The sequence below is a fragment of the Anser anser genome, assembly GCF_964211835.1.
Source record: "Anser anser genome assembly, chromosome: 5".
NCBI lineage: Eukaryota > Metazoa > Chordata > Aves > Anseriformes > Anatidae > Anser > Anser anser.
The window spans coordinates 57,393,348-57,410,492 of record NC_139725.1 but is presented as its reverse complement, the minus strand read 5'-3'; the positions used below and the strand labels follow the sequence as shown (position 1 = coordinate 57,410,492).

The following is a 17,145-nucleotide window of genomic DNA, read 5'->3' as shown; positions in this document are numbered from 1 at the left end:
TAAGGTAGATTCAACTGTCATGTTAGATCAGATTGCTCAGGGCTTTTACAAGTAAGGTTTTGAGCACCTCCAAGGATGAAGATTTCATTTCCTTTCTGGGCTCCTATTCCAGTGGTTAACCACCTTCATAATCAAAATAAATAAAATAAAATAATAAACTAAACTAAACTAAACTAAACTAAATAAAATAAAATAAAATAAAATAAAATAAATAAAACAAAATCCAAAGTGTTTCTCTTGCAACAACTTGTGACTCTTGCAATTTGTCTTTTAGCTGTGCTTTTCTGACAAGAGTCAGCTCTGTCTTTTCTGTAAATTCCTAGTCAGGAGATGAAGACAAAAATAAGAATCCCTCCTAGACTTTTTTTCTTAAGGCTGAGTAAACCCAGCTCATACAATCTCTCCTCATATATCACATGCTGTAACCCTTTGTCATTTTAATGGCTTTCTGCTGAACTTAACCCTGCCTATCAGTGTATTTTTTGTACTGGGGAGCCCCAAAATGGGCACGTTGCACCAGTTCTCTAATTGATAGGGATATGTGTGGCTCGCATGACGCTGGTAAACTTAAACTCCCGTTGTTTTCCTTCAAGGTCAACCTAGCTTTTAAGCAGAGTCTGGAGTGAAGTTGAAGCTCAAATCTGTAGATACAATCCAAGATGTTTTTACTGCTCCATATAGTAGGTAAGGAGGTGCAAAATCATTTGTGTTATAAAAAGACCTCATATTTTATTTTTTTTCCTTCATGAAATCAGAGGTCTTAGCTTATGAATTCAAATCAGTTCCTACATATTGGAGCCATTCTACATTTAAGCACAGAAGGAAAGGAACAGGTGAGTGCCAGCTCACAGTGATTATCACTTTCCTTTTCCATTGCTGACTATTTAAGTCAACTTTAGCAGTTGTAAACCTGCCAGTTTGACACGTTCTAATGCCTTGCTTGTCCCCATAGTCAGTGCAGAAAGCTCCAAGCACAGCTGGCCCTGAAAGCTTTGGTAACCTTTGTGCAAAAGCCACACGTAAAATGCAATGTGCAAAATGTATTTAAATTAACACAGTTGTGCCAGGATCCTGGGACTGAGCTGGAAGATCCAAAACAGATAAATGCTGCAGTGAGCATTTGTCCCCCTCCAGAGCACAGAGCTTGCACACATGCCCTCAGCACCCCATAGAGCTCCTTGGTAATGAGCATGCTTGAGGAAAACAGAAAGACCAATCTTCAACGGGTGGATAAAGAATAACGAAAAACTGAACAGCAAGACCAGAAGACCCACTAGCATTTGGGATGCATTAGACATTCTCCTGAAGCTCTGCTGCTGTTTTAGTTTTCTCTGAAGGGAGTTTTGTTTGCATGCTCCAAGGCTGCTCTGCAATGCAAACTATAGTGCACATAAGTGGGAATGATGGGAATATTCACTTCAAAAGAACTCTCCTGATCTGAACTGAAGTGCTAGAAGCACCAAAGTGTATCGTAAGTCCACCTCCAGTCCAAGGCTATGAAACAATAGGAGCAGAAGGATCTTCCCATTCTGTTAAGGAAGGAAGGATCCCTTTCTGTCTATTTGACACCAGATATCATGGTGCATATTTTTGTCACAAAAAGGAAGAAAGTATGCTTTGGAACATGTTCTAATTGGCTTTTAGTGCACAATTTAAACTCTGTTTTACACTAAGAAAGATGACGTAAGAGATGTCAATGTCTATTACTTATGCCATACAAATCTATCAGCCTAGGGGATGTAGTGTAAAATGCTCCTTACCAATTTTATTTGATGACTGGGGTCAATAGCTGGGTGGGTGCTTGTTATTGCAGGCTGAGAAATGATGGTGACTTGGGATGTTTTGTTTATGTCTTTAATGTGGGTATATGCAGCTGTATATTGTCCTGAAAGACAAGGCACAGTACATATTAAACATCTCTACTCTTCACAATGTGGCGTTTGCAAGCATAAAATGTCATTCATTTAAATTACCTACTTTTCATTAAAATGATGATCTCTAAATATTGCTTGGAGCTTGAATTGTACTCCTGTTGTTGGAATTTATTTAGTATCACTCCACTGTGTGAAAACACTGTAATAATGAAAAGCAATGCATTGGAGCTATGATATAAAGGACATACTTTTTATGATCTGATACTGTACCTGTTATATAGAATATCTGTTCAGAATAGACGTGACAGACTCTAGAGACACGACTGGTGAATCACTGAGCTCTGCACTTCTTCCAGTCTCTCTCCAGGATGCTATGATGTGCCTGTATACACTTGTAAATAACTCTGACATTAGATCTGCTCTTCTCAGGGATGGGGAAAAAGAGAATAAGGGCAGGTACCAGGAAACTGCAGTTATTACTAAGGAACTACTGAGCCAAGGAAAAAATTGCTTTAATTTCCTTTCTAGAAGTGGATAAATACATTCACCGCCAACAGTCTGTGATTCTCTCAAAAGTTTTCATTCCACTAGACACAAAATAATATCTGTGAAAAATCCTCATTCAGTCAGGAGGAGTTCACTGTGTGGGCCATTTCAGATTCTTTGTGTAGCACATGGGTCAGGTACTGGGCCCCTGGGCTCTCCAAAAGCTTTCCCTCTACAAATGTAACCACCGGTCAGTGCATACATTGTGTTCCAGGCCACTTCCAGTCGATTTAGGAGGAATACTGAACCCATTGCAAATCCTATCTACAGACGTCAGTCTTCTAACTACAAATGAAGAGAGGTCCCTTGGCTTTGGGTGTGGAGGCTCCTGGTAGCTGACATGGTTTTTGTGGTGGTCCCTGTTTAGCCAGTATCTGTGGGATATCCAGCTGACCCACCTGTTTCCCCACCAGTTTCACTACCAGTCCCAATTCATCTGACAGGTATAACTCAAAATAGTGACAAGAAGACCAGTACACCACTGATGATGCTGAGCTGGACTTTGTGTTAGTGCTGTGTAACACGTGGATCTAAGTCCCTATTTTTGTGGGTGGATGCTATGTTTTGAAAGTCAGACAGTATTATAGTCCAGAATTCATATAACAGAGAATGATTTTGCTTTGTAAAGTTAAAAAAAAAAAAAAAAAAACGCAATAATGCAAAGATGTCAAACATCCAAATAAAAACCTGCATTTGAACAGTCTCTGCGCTTATCTGTTGGCCAGCTTCCCCCTACTTTAATAGCTTTATTTTCTATTGTGTAAGCTACTAAATATATTGCAGTAGTTTCTGTAGCTGTCACAGGAATGGCAGGTGTTTTTACTCCTCAGGGATAATATTCATCCCTCTGTCTATCTCTTAATGTACTAATGCAACTCCTTTCCTACTGTACCTTGTAATCTTTAGTGTAGCTCCCCTTACAACATCCCTGGAAGGTAAGCAAATACTGTGTGGTAAGGAAGCGCTTTTCATGTTTAATAGGAGAAGTGAGACAAGAGAGAGACACGGGACAGCTGGGTTTTTACAGCATGTAAACCTCTATTGCTCATTTAGAAGAAAAATAAAACCTCTGCAGAATCTTTTCTGATTCATGCAGTAAGGCTGTGGCAGATTGAGGAGGTGAACCCAGCATGCCAGCTTCAACCCCCAGAGTGGGCTTCACCTGCAGATGCCACAGCACTCCCTCTCCAGACAGACAGGGCTTCAGCCCTAACTGGCAATGATACCAGTGGTTTTCTATTTGTTCTTGGCCCATCACCTACAGCAGAGCTGAAATATACAAAGATTTCCTCTCAGAGGGTGCAGATACTTATCATAGAACCGCAGAATGTTTTTGGTTGGAAGGGACCTTAAAGCCCATCTAATTCCAACCCCCCTGAAATGGGCAGGGACACCTCTGACCAGACCAGGTTGCTCAAAGTCCCATCCAGCCTGGCCTTGAACACCTTTGGGGATGGGGCAGCCTGTGCCAGTGCCTCACCAGCCTCTGAGTGAAGACTTCCTTCCTGATATCTAATCTAAATCTATCCATTTTTAGTTTAAAGCCACTACTCCTTGTCCTATCACTCCACTCCCTGACAAAGAGTCCTTCCCCAGCCTTCCTGTAGTCCTCCTTTTGGCACTGGACTGGCTTCTCTATCTAAAACTTAACAGTGAAGAAAATAACTTAATAGAAGAAAGAAGTATGAGAAAGACATGCAAAAGCAGGTCAGAAGTAATCAACAGCATTCAACCTTCAAGTGAAGAGCAAGCTAACTGATTTCATTCTGTTTTGCTAAAAGATATTTTTTAATTGTCCAGACAAACCATAGTTGTCTAACATAACTTTTTCCTTCAGATTAATTACACCTGTTTTCTTTAGATAACACGTAGAATCATTCAAAAACACTCTGAGAGTGCTTTACTAGTATAATATGAGTGGCTTTTGAAAGTGCCAATTCTTGTGGAAGAACTGAACAAAATTTTTCTTTCAAGTAGTAAAAGCATTTTGATAGACTATGACATTCTGTTTATCAGCACAAAGCTCTTTTTTGTTTCAATTCAAAATGTGTCATGTGGCATAGGAGATGATTACATAAAAAGAAAAGAGGAAGATAAGAAATTAGATGAAAAAAAGCGTAGGTAATCTGTATTTCAACTTTGCAGATTTTGTGTTTTGGTTTAGGTTTTGTTCTGATGAAGGCATGAGCAAATATTGGAGTGAAAGCATATTCCACTGGATAGCAAAACCTTGATTTACAACAGCCACTCATAGGAAATAAGAGCTTTCTTCTGTGTTCATCCTCTTATAATTTCAGATTGCCTTTGAGGATGTTTTTTCTATTTGAACTTTAGAGAACACAAAGCAGGATTTTTTAGAATATTTACATCACGTATTAAGCAAAATTCTGCATAGAGGGTGGTGTCAAGTTTTCACCTTTCTCACAGAGCAGTTTTAGTCTTCTATATGTTAGACTTCTCTACAATTGCTTCTAAATGTATGGCCTCTAATAATACAGTAGGCATATTTTCTTTCCAAGAAGTGGCCATCAGCTTTCAACTACTACCTGTTCTTTAAGTGTTGATTCCTTTCTGAAAGGTACCTTGGAAACAGCTAGCAGATAAGATAGAAATCCCTCTGTTCTCATACCCCTGCTGTTTGATTGGCGTGACTTGACAACTATGGTGGAGATACTGCCATTGCTTTCAGTTGCATCCTATTATCTGGATAACAGAAAGCAGCACTGCAATTAATGGTAGCTCATTAAAACATTGCATAGCTGCATATACTGCACAGTTTCCCCAGGATATTTCCAGTTTTATGGGTTCATGTTGTCACTGCTGTATACATTTATCTCATTTACACTAATAACAGTGCTGCTGCAGTCAGTAAATATATGATTATTTTCTGATCAAAAAGAAATAGTGATTCAATATACCTCAATTTTATGTTCTGTTGTAACAGGGTAGTAATGATGTATGGAGGTAATAGTCAAAATCTATTTACAATTCAAGGTGAAGAGCCAAGCTGCATAAATGTTACTACTCATAAAGTCAGTGAATTCTTGATTTTTGAAACCAGCTAAGGTGGCTTTATTTATTAACAATCCTTTAATGGCTGGTGTCTCTGCTGTTCTTTGCATTATGAAGAAACAATGTATGGTAATTCATTTCTCAGAGACTTTACACTCTTAACAGATAGATGGCTACAAGGAGGAAAGGAAAGATTTTCTACAGATCCCTTAGGAACACTAAACTTTGCATGAAGTGGAGTTCCCAAGTCCATAAAGGTGAGATGGAAAGCTACTTTTGTAAGTAGGATTGAACACAGATTTAACTCTGTGCCTTAATTTATCAATTGTGCTTTAACTTTTAAGCAATTACTTTTCTGAGGCACAGGACAACAAAACAATACACATTAAGTGTGTATTAGAAGATAGGTGAAGAAAATGAACTTTAGGTGCTTGCTGTGTACTTGGGTTATCACTGTCTCTAGTGAAAGCTGCCTGGCAAATTCCATTAGATCTTTTTTTCAGTTTTTAGAGCAAACAAGTTCAGGATGTAATTTCTCTTGCCAGAATTGCCCTCAAGCTGATTTTTTTTTTTTTTTTTAAGCTTTAGTTAAAATAGTCTTTGCATCTCTGGGAACAAAGAGAAAGAGAAAAACAAAAACATACTTTAATTTTGTCTGGAAAAAAAAAGTGCATATGTTCTGCTGGCAAACTGGTATGCCACTAGAGCTGGGAAGAGGGACTTGAAAATTAGGTTGGGTCTTACAATGTGAAGTGTCTATCTTTTATTCACCTGGTGGCTTTTGATTTTTTAATTCAGTCAATACATACTCATAAAAGACTTGTTAGAGTTTGGAAGCTAAAGCATTTGAAGAGTTCTTCTGCCCTGAGCATAGCCCTTTCTTTTATCCCCTCAATCGATAGTACAGAAAGCTCCATGGAGTAAACAAGTATTGTTACCATGGCTGTAATGGCTGAACCAAATTTCCCTACAATTTCAGCTCGCAGCTGGAGATTACCATGGGAGAAAGCTTAGAAACTGAGAGAAAATAGATTTGTGTTCTTTACTGGTGATGCCAATACAATACAGAAAAAGAAGGAAAAATTTAGTGTAAATTGGGAAGTAGGGGCAGGTTGTGTGGGTATGGAAAAGAACAGGAAGGTTTAAGAGGGAGAGGAGAGGAGAGGAGAGGAGAGGAGAGGAGAGGAGAGGACAGGACAGGACAGGACAGGACAGGACAGGACAGGAAAATGATGTGTGTGATTAGGACAGGTCTTCAGTACTATGTCAAACTGAAATGGCTTTTCCTGATGTGCTCATAGATGACACACAAAAGGACAGAGTCAATCCCAAAGACACCTTCCATCCAGATACCTGATTTACAACATTAACATCACAATTTTTCAATTGATTGTATCGGATGTTGTTTTGTGTGTCTGTCTGCAGACATGATCCAAAGCTTTATCCTTCTTCAACAAAAAAATAAATTTAAAACAAAATTCTTCAAACAACAAAAAAATCGGATACCAAAAATGTCCAGGACAAACTTTTTACATGTTTAGATTTGACTAGTGAAAAGAAACAAGTAGCAGCCATTCACTAAAATACCTGGGATGTTATTTCAGATAGAAATAGTAGTGTCTCCTAGCATAACTTTCCTCTTAGCAAATATTTCTTTGTATCACACTAAACTGGTAGAATGGATGGCTATTCTGAAGTGCTCAGTATTTTCATTGTATTAGTTTATCAGTTACACAGTGGGCACCAATTAATTTAAAACAACTGCCTTAATTAAACAACAATAATTTGTAAAATCTCAATGTATGATGCAGAATCACCTGGATCCCAGAGCCTTAATAACTGGAGGTGACAAATGGAAATTCTGCTTTACTGTAAATGACTAAACAACAAAGGAAAATCCAGAGTTACCTGAATCTCTTCACCAGATTTTTTACTAGGCAATGGTGACAGTGATGTTACTGGTGCTTGTGGATCTTTCTGTCCCCAGAACCTGACTATTTTCCTTCCTTTTTACTTTTGTTTAAAATCCCAGACATTACTTGCAATCTGCTCTTCTCATAAAGAGGTAATATGCTACTGCATTTTCTCCTGCTCAAGCCACCATCCTTCTTTGAAAGGCAAAGCACTCATTTTTTTCTTGCAGAAGGATGATTCCAATTTCTTTTTGCTATTCTTTAACCTGCTCTGCAGATGGTGTAGTAAAATTCATTATGGATGTTGTCATTTTCCCTTTCAGTTCCACATTCACAAATAAACATTTAATTACACACTCAGTACAGAATACATTATAAAAGGTTATTTTACATGATCAGAAGCAGCTCGTTCATGTTGAGAGTAAAGCAGGTTGACAACAGAAAAGTGCAAGTCTATTGTTTTGAAGTAATACCATATCTGAGACAGAGCACACTATCTATTATGTGATTAACAGGCCCTCCCACCCGAAATTACAGATAAAATAGTTGGAAGTTTTTTATTATTTTGGGCTTCCACTTCTCCACGTGACATGGATATGTCAGCCAGAAAGATGTGCACTCACACACACTGTTTATATTACTTGATCCACATTACCTGTCTAGATTTCCAAAATACTTTTTTCCTTTACTGTTGGCAGTACTGTGGATGACCCTAGAGGAAACATTTATGAACTAGCATTCAGTTGCTTCTTGTTATTTTATGTGTTCAAAACAGCATCTTATGCTATGTGTTGTCAGTGATCAGACTGGGAGGTCTCAGTATGTCCCATCCTCTTTTCCAAAAGCTACGTGAGCACTTTCCATAGAATGTAACACCTACTGGAACAGCGAGGTTTTTTTTTTTTTCCTTTTTGCTTTTGCCAGAGTTTTAAGATTTATATCCATACTTCCAAAGACCCATTTTGACCGTTTACTGTAGACATATGTATGCAACTGTCTGAAATCTCCCCAGAGTTATCTGGCAAAATCCAAGCAGGCAGTTTCCCAGATTACATGGCTACATTTTAGCCAGCTGCTCCAGGCTAGATGCACATCCAAAGGGCATTGCTTTAAATTTCAAAACCCTTATCCAGCTTTCCTGTAGCCTGCCTGATGTGGCCAACAAGCTACAGACATAAAAACTGCTGTCACTTTGTTTCAGTGTGTGTCTCTTCCTTAACTTCCTTGCCTCTTTTTCCTTATAGACAACATTGTATTAATTCATCCTAACTTCAAGAAACTTATCTGAAAAACTAGTTTGTACCACCATCGCTCATGCTTCTGCCAGTTCCTACACGTCACGAAATCATAAAACACATACACATCATAAAATACTAATAATGCTAAGCAGAAACAACAAAGGATTAGTCCCTTGATTGACTAATTATTTTCTCCTAGAAAGCTAGATCAAGGTCCTGATGGTCATCTTTCCATCTAAGACATTAGTCTTTGCAAACTGGGCATGGAGATGAGTCACTCATTGTTACTTTCTAACTTCTAAGCTTTCACCTGTTGGTGGAATTTGTTTTTCCTCCAATAGCTCAGATTACCTTCTTCTAAGAACAAGAGATTTCTGCTCTTTGAGAGCATCTTTGTAATTTCCTGTAATTTCACTGTGGGAGTTGAGATGGGTCTCCGGTTTGTCATGCTCTGCTATGGAAAGGGGAACCCGAAATCTGATGGGTCATCCTGTCCTTGGGGTGAGCAAACCTCTGTGATGCTTGCTCCACAGACGACAGAGAGGGGAAGAAGTTAGCAAGTACTGTCACTCCCAGGTTGTGATCTTTCTCCTTGAGTACAAAAGGCTGTTGCGCACACTGGATGATAGATCTATCCTTCGGTTGCATTTCAGTTGCTGTCATCCAAGGAGATGAGGGTGGTCCAGAACGTACATGACCTTTGGCATGGGGAACACATTCCATATTTCCAGGTTTAAGTGTTCAACCAACCCTCTCCAGCCAAGAACTTAGCTCAGAAATAAGGTCTGGTTTCAAAGTCTCATCTACTGATTCATTCACATGACTAACTAAATCTCAGGTTCATCTGAGGCATGCTTAGCCTCTTACACCTAGTTTTTAGCCTTCACAGTTGTTAAATGTGTTAAAAAGTTCTTCATGTGAAATCTACAGCACTTCTTGGCTTGTATTTCCAGACCACAGAGTCGGCATGCAGACCTTGCTTTTACTGAGGTTGTGGTTGCAATTCAGGAGTCACTTAGTAGGGTTACAGCAAGTCTTCAAATGCCAGTGGTATGATTTTTTCCCACTATGAGAACCACCCCATTTGGGCTGCCCAGGTGAGAAAAAGGGGAAGACATTAGGTCACCTTATTTGCCCTGATCTGTTGAACAAGTGTTAACCATCTGACAGTGAATGACCATAAAGGATAGCCAGAAAGCCTGCTTCCAGTCATGACTAAAATCTTCTTGCCAACATCTATCACTTGTTCAGGACCCATGGACTGAAGATCAGGGAGGGACAGCTTTCCTTAGGACTCTCTGGAATCCTTCTTTTGACCACCAGTGGGATAACCAGCTGTGATTCCTTCCATTAGGAAGATACCAGGACACTTTCTTTTTCATTTCTTGCACATTCTTGATAACTTTCTTGACCAACATTAGGGCCTTGAATCAGTTAACTCCACTTGCCATTCCTTAAGGCTTAACTTGGCCAGCAAAAGGATAATAGCAGTTTTACAACTGCCCAATTGCCTTTTAGGTTTCTCAGACCTCTAGGATATATTGGATATTGCATATATTTATATATGCATCTTTTTATATTTTCCAGAATTATTTCTTTTCACCTGTTTGTTTCAAAAAGTTGTTAGATTCATATGAATACTCTCCTTGCTGCCCATTTCTTTCCCCAGGACAGTCCAGGTTTCCCTTTGTGCTGGCTAGCCTGCTCCTTTTAGCTGCTGGTGGCAGAGAAGGCTTTCTCTGGGATAACTGAGAAGATGTGGAAAGCGGTGTAGTGAACCATCAGCTTTATGTTGGGCTATCTTTGTGCCTGACAACATTAATTTTTCCTTCTCCTCTGTATTCTATCCTGTACTCCTTCAGAATGTCACCCTTTTTCTAATGGGTCACTTTTATTTTGACATATTTTGCTGTGCAAAGACATGAAAACAAGGTTATACAGAACAGACAAGTTATGGCTGATCTCCAGAACAAAACAGAGCATCTCAAGTCATGGCATAACGCTGTAAGCCCTGCACCATCGTGAGATTTGAGCATTGTGGAATGGGCAAAGCAAGATCTGGTCAGATAAGCAAAGAGATAGAAAATTTAAAATACAGGCAGAGACCTAGATGGCAATGTTTCCTTCTACAGAGGGAATTTTAAACGAGTATTTGACTAATGTTTCCAGAGATGAGACTGGTTGAATGCCAAAACACAGTTTTCATAACCTTTAAACCTGAACTATGTAATTGTTGCGTGAATCAAAAAAGAAACCAGTGACAGAGATGAACAAAGAAAATCTGTTTTGTGGAAAGGGAAGAGATTTATGTTGCAAGTAAGACGGCAAAAAGAGTTGGGGGAGTTAAAATGAAGCCAAATAATAATAATAATAATGTTGAAATTAAATTATTTCCCTAGGTTGAAGAGAAATTTCAGTTATAATTAAAAAGCCTATACGCATGTGACCTGCTGTCATCTAGAAACAATTATAATCCTTCAGTGGCAGAGAAAACAGATGCAGTCCCTCTGTATAGCTAAATTAAACCCGGTTCTTTCTCCCCCTTTGATAAGACATCCCAAAGTGAGCCAGCATACACAGCTATTACACACTAATTAGTGGGACAAGGCAGTCTCAGATTACCAAGCAGCAAAGCAGCCACATGGCCATAGCCCATTTCTGCCTGCGTATCTGTCCCCTTGCATCTTACTTCGTAATAGCAGTTTCAAATAATAGTGCAACAGCAGCCACAATGGTCTTAAGAGGCAAATTTCATAGAGACAAGTAGTATCTTTTATTAGCCAGCTCATATAGCTGGAAAAACTGAGCAAACCTGCTGGCTCTTTAATCTTTCCCAAAGGCCTGTGTGCCTAATATCTTGTCCTTTTTCCCAGCTATGTTTGTTACTTGAATAAAAGATTTGGTCTCTCCTCAGAAACTTGCCTCCCTTATATAAGATTGAAAACAGACTAAGGCTATTGGCTGCATGTTTAATCCATGGGAAAGAGCAGTTGTTCTACAGTTTTAGCAACCTATGTGACAGAGTGACTGAACTGCCACTCTACATTTTTTGCATTTCAAACGAAAATGTCTTGCTGTACTCTGGCAATATTGAAATAGCCTCTTGGCTGTCAGAGGCTGCCCATAGGACTATCATTTTGTAGTACAGACTGAAAGTGAAACGAGATGACCCTGTGATGGGAGCAGGGGCCTGAAGTCATTTCTCTTACACCATAAAGCTGCTGAAAAGACTAGTAATTGGAGACTGCACTTAAGAGGTTGTTAATAGGATTCACCTCTCTAACCAGTGTGGTAGCTGGTGGGGTTACCTCTGAGGTCATTAATTAGTCTCTATTTTAAATGAACCTTCCTCCATGTAATTTAATCTTGCTAAACTTTGTAACTTCAGCGTTGTCTCCATTTCAGGCATATGGCTTTCCCTGAATGAGGCTGTTAGCATGATAATTCCCCCCTTGCCAACAGCGATCAAGAAACGATCATAAAACGATTTGGAATCTTTATTCATACATTAGATTTTCCTATCAAAAAAAAGATACATTTGCATCTTAAATGTAGATTATTAAAAAGCTGCTGATTTCAGTATGTCAAATTTAGTAAAGAACACAGCGTGCTTACTTCTAAGGCTTGTCTCTGCTTTGCTTCTTTTCCAGAGGCTTAGAAAGACAGAGTTGCTTAATGAACCTTTGTTAATATGCACATTTATATGATATGATTGGCCCCTGCAGCAGCCTAGGAAAACCTGTGAAAAGACAGCTGCTGGTTTCCAACACCCCCTCCCTCCCCCCTCCCGCCCCGCACACACACACTAATTGGACTTATTAATTGTTTACAGTAACATTTACTGCAAAGAGAAAAAAATAAAGAAAATAAAGAAAGTAATAGAAAAACCCTCTATTTTTAGAGCAAGGCAGGCTGCTAACAAAATGACAGTAATGGCTGTCTGACATGTAGCTGTTAAGTGACATATGATCAAATGCTAATTACATGCACTTTTTTATATCAATCCTATAGGTGGGATCAAAGTGTGTGGTTCCTATGAGATTTAATATTCTCTACTTCAGGAGTTTCACGAGTTCTTTCTTCTAGGTGCTGGACAGACAGACAGATGGGAGGGTAGCTGAAGACGGTGCAGTCTAGACAAGCAATGTGGATGTCGGTTCAGCTGAATGTCACTTCAGACGTGATTAATCCACAGATTTCAATATAGCTTTAAGTGCTTTACTGACGTGGAGCATTGGGTCATCAGGAAGGACCTGACACAGGGAAGAAGACTTGGAGTCAGCATTACAGCTGGGAACCACACCCAGGGCTGCATCTCCACTGCCAACCCGTTTCTACTTAATGCATGGGGGGATGAATTTCTTAAATGAATGGGAAAGCTGATGATGAAAAATGCAGAAAAAATGTAAAAAGCTGGTGTGTTCAGTCCCTGGGGAAGAGACTGTGGCTCCATCTGAGCTTGGTCCAGAGGATACAGGGCTGATGGCTGAGCTGCCATGCTGGATTGCAAGTCAGAACAGAGAGAAATGCTCTGCTCCCTGAAAGGGCTGCCGAGGGTGTGAAGTGTTTTGCATTGATTTGGAACTGGTGGACCCAAACTTCAGAATGCTGAGGGAAATTCACCAAGAGCCAGAGGGCTGCCCATAATCTACACAGGCATTTGCATAATTTCTTTTGTTGTGTTTACTTTTTTGTTGTTGGTTTTGTTTTGTTTTGTTTTGTTTTTTAATCAACAGTGAGACACAAACTTGCTTTGGATTTTATTTTGAAGTTTGAAATTCTTGGAAATGTTCTTGGCATGTTAGTATGGTTTTACACAGCAGACATTCTTACTGCAACTCCACTGCAACTGTGTATCTGGTTTTGAAAGGAATAAAGCAGTGTACAGCACCAGTGCTCCTCACCCCAGCTCCATGTGCCAGCCTGCTCTGGTACAGCTCTTCACAGGGAGAAAAAGCCCTTGTGTACACCAAGGGGAGATCTTCTGTGTGGCTCAATGCATAGGGAATTGCATTTGGGGGCAGTGGAATAACTCTTGAACACATGATCGTGAGTGAACATTGCAAAATACAACACAGCCTGCAACTGTATACCCTGTTCTCAAAAATTATAGGAAAGAGTATGGGGCTGGGAAGAGGTTCAGCCATTTCAATGTTTTGGCTGTTTCTATGACTATAAATTTTTTAGCGGTCCTGTGGCTTAACAAAAGGAGAGCACTTTTTAGTAAATCCCATGCTCCTAAGAAATCTCCCAGAATATAAATCAGCTATTCCAGTTGTTTGCTGGAGATAGGATTTGTCTATTTGGTTGTTTTTGTTTTATCTTCCAGAACAGATTATTAGAAACTGCTTGTTGATTGAATGCTTCGCTGATCAGCTTTCTCCTCACTATGTAATACAGGAGCAGTTCAAGAAAATTGCCTCATGAACTTTAAATACTAGGCAAAATATAATGTTATGTCTGCTGAATTCATTTGAGTGTATTGTGATAAGCGCACTGTAGGAATGCCCGTATCACTGAGATCTACTGAGTCTGTGCTGAAGTCAAAATAAGTCTTCCTTTCTAGTTACTTTCAGCAACCAGGCTTTTGCAGGGCCTGCAATGCACTGGCAGTGTGACTAGGATCTGGCATTTATTTCTTCTGTGACTTTGAACAATCCTCTGTAATCCTTGAAAACTGCCACTGCCATTATGTGCCTAGCAATAAATCACTAATCCTTCCCTTCCCCTTCCCCCACCACCACCCCCCCAACCCCGGTTCCTAGAGTTTCTAGTAGGAGATATCCTGGAGTATCTGTAATGCAAGGGCCCCTCACTGCATGGAGGGAGGTCAAAGGAGGGACATTTCTGGGCAAGTTATTAGGAGCTAGAGGGAGTTTGGCAGTGATAGGAAGAAGAGGAAATGTGACCTGGAAAAGTTCAGTGACAAACCACATCATTGCTTCTCCAGCAGTACTTGAAATTCTCCCTTCTTTTAAGTTGCAGCCCAAAGCCATTGTGGTTTTAATCACATGTGGTCAGTGGGGGAGTTTCGGACAAGGCAAAACTTCAGTGCACACACCATAAAAGCTCAATAACCACCCAATTAACATGAAGAAGTGAGCAGAAGAGATTCCACCAGTGACTATATTTCAAAGCCATATTTTAACCCATTTCATAGCTTGAAGGAATACAGGACGATGAGTAATGGTAAGCAAATGCTTGAGGCTGGCAACAAAAAGACTTTTTGTTTGTTTAAAAAATTAATTCCAAGGTCATCCTACCTCCCTTGCTTTCCCACAATGCTACATTCAGTTTGCAAGCCCCACAAGCTGTGAGCATGCTGTAGCTCTGCAGCCTGCCTGACCTTAAATGATGAAAAGAGGGACCTCCACGACGCGAGAGGTGAGAAGTGCAGTCGCCTAAGAAAACCTTCTGCCTTCCCTAAGCAGCTCCATGCATGATGCCAGGAAGCCATGCCTATGAGAAGACCTTTCTGCTGAACAGATTTGCACATAGTGGATCGAGCATTTGTATGTTTCTGAAGCTTGTTCCTGTGAAGACTGAATATTATTGTTTTGGGTTTATGTGCCAAGGTTTTGGTAGCGGGGGGCTGCAGGAGTGGCCTCTGTGAGGACTCCAGAAGCTGCCCCATATTAGATACGGGCCAGTTTCAGCCAGCTCCAAAAAGGAGCTGCTGCTGGCCAGAGCCAAGCCAATAATCGATGTTGTTTGCACCTCTGTGAAAGCAGATTTAAGAAAGGGAAAAAAAAATACTGCTGCACAACAGCAGCTGGGAAAGAGGAATGAGAACCAGCCCTGCAGCCCCCAAGGTCAGTGCAGCAGGAGGGCAGGAGGTGCTCCAGGCACGCAGCAGCAGTTCCCCTTCAGCCTGTGCAGAGGCCCCTGGTGGAGCAGGCTGTCCCCCTGCAGCCCATGGGTCCCACACGGAGCAGATCTCCACGCTGCAGCCCGTGGAGGAGCCCCCGGTGGAGCAGGTGGATGTGGCCTGGAGGAGGCTGCGGCCCATGGAGAGCCCCCGCAGGAGCAGGCCCCGGGCCGGAGCTGCAGCCCGTGGAGAGGAGCCCACGCAGGAGCAGGGGTCTGGGGGGAGCTGCAGCCTGTGGGGGACCCGTGCTGGAGCAGTTTGCTCCTGGGGGATGGACCCCGTGGTACGGAGCCGTGTGGGAGCAGTTCTTGAAGAGCTGCAGCCTGTGGGCAGCCCCCGCAGGCTCAGTTCGGGAAGGATGGCATCCCGTGGGAGGGACCCCACGGGGAGCAGGGGCAGAGAGGGACCGTGAAGGAGCAGTGGAGATGAAGTGTCAGGGACTGACCGCAGCCCCCATTCCCTGTTCCCCTGCGCCGCTCAGGGGGAGAAAAGGGTGGATGGGGGGAAGGTGTCTTCAGTTTGTTTTTAGTTTCTCACTGTTCTAGCTTGTTAGCGATAGGTAATAAATTACATTAATCTCCCTGTCCTGACTCTGTTTTGCCTGTGATGATAACTGTTGAGTGATTTCCCTGTCCTTATCTCAACCCTTGAGTCCTTTCCATCATATTTTCTCCCCCTTTCCCTTTAGGGAGGGGGGGAGAAAGAGTGGCTGTGGTGGAGTTCAGTTGCTCAGTTGGTTAAAACCACCACAGTTGTACACTGGCTCTACTCTTCACTGAATTTCAGGCTCATAGCTCTCCTGAAGATACACCACCTAGCAGTGCCAAACAGAACTTTGTATTTTGTAACACAAATGATTGTTCCGTAGGAAGAAGGCTGAAAGTCCTGATTTCATTCTGAGTTGGACAATCTCACAGACAGCTTCAATGCATATCTGTGTTCAATTATTCTTTTAAAGTGCTTTATTTTGAATGTAACCTTCCCAAATATGATACTTTAATGCTGTGATGATTGTGAATCAAGGCAAGAAGAAAATGCTATTTTACACAAGGCTGTATCAGAGTCCCAAGAGAAAGCATGGTGGGGCCTCTCTCAGCAGACCCCTGAGAAGCCTTCTAGCCTGAGAATGTTCTTTATGCATTGTCAAGGCGACAGTGGTCTATGTTGTTGGAAAATAAATGAATCACCTTACACCAGTAATCCCATAGAAACACACAACTAAAACTGTTTCAGCTTAAGCTTCAGGGAATCTGGGATACAGAGAGGGTCTAAAAACCAAATCAACACCTGGTATGAAAGCATACAGCTGAGGAAATACATCTTTAACTCATATAGCTCCATTGTGTGTGTGCATTTTGTAAGAAGCTATTTCATAACCAGCTGGGAATAAAAGTGTTGGGACAACCCAAAGATGGGCACCAGTGACTCTCGATGCCATAATGTTTTATGTTTCTACACACAGTCATGTGTAGGCAGACTTTTCTTTCCCACACAGGCTGCTGGCACATAGCTGACTTGTATGAGGCAGTGCATTGCAAGCAGACATGAATGACAATGTTGCTGACAAATCTGACAGTCTGGAACCCACACAGTTTTGGATTATTCTGCCAAGAGAGATACCAGTGATTTTTTTTTTTCTCAGTTGCTTGCTTCTTCCTAAAGACCAGACCTGCTGGACCTGAAAGGTCTTTGAG

General features: G+C 41.0%; 1 long non-coding RNA gene across 1 annotated transcript; it reads left to right on the top strand.

The window, feature by feature from the left end:
• Positions 1-201: 201 nt before the first annotated feature.
• Positions 202-17,068, top strand: LOC310900284. The gene is made up of 3 exons (XR_014584969.1): positions 202-684; positions 5,598-5,689; positions 12,670-17,068. It is a non-coding gene; the product is annotated as an uncharacterized lncRNA (long non-coding RNA).
• Positions 17,069-17,145: the final 77 nt, after the last annotated feature.